A 278-nucleotide genomic window follows, 5' to 3' on the forward strand; every position below is an offset into this window, starting at 1 on the left:
GGTTGGAATTTAGATGTATGGGAATCACATAGAATATTTATGTGTCTTGCCGATGTCAGCAGGAGTTTCGTCTGTCTTTTGTGGACCGCGTTATTGTCCCCAAAACGATCGGGTGACATCGGCGTCGTCCCTTCCCGCGGCCCAGTATGTCCCCGTGACGTCAATAAAGGCCAGCGTTTTGTTGTGTTATGGCCCACATAACGCGGCCAACGGTAAGCCCCGCCCCCTACCCGTCGTCACGTCACGGAGGCCCCGCCCGCGAAATGCTGCATTTCGAA

Source organism: Penaeus monodon, chromosome 20 (assembly GCF_015228065.2).
Source record: "Penaeus monodon isolate SGIC_2016 chromosome 20, NSTDA_Pmon_1, whole genome shotgun sequence".
Classification (NCBI taxonomy): domain Eukaryota; kingdom Metazoa; phylum Arthropoda; class Malacostraca; order Decapoda; family Penaeidae; genus Penaeus; species Penaeus monodon.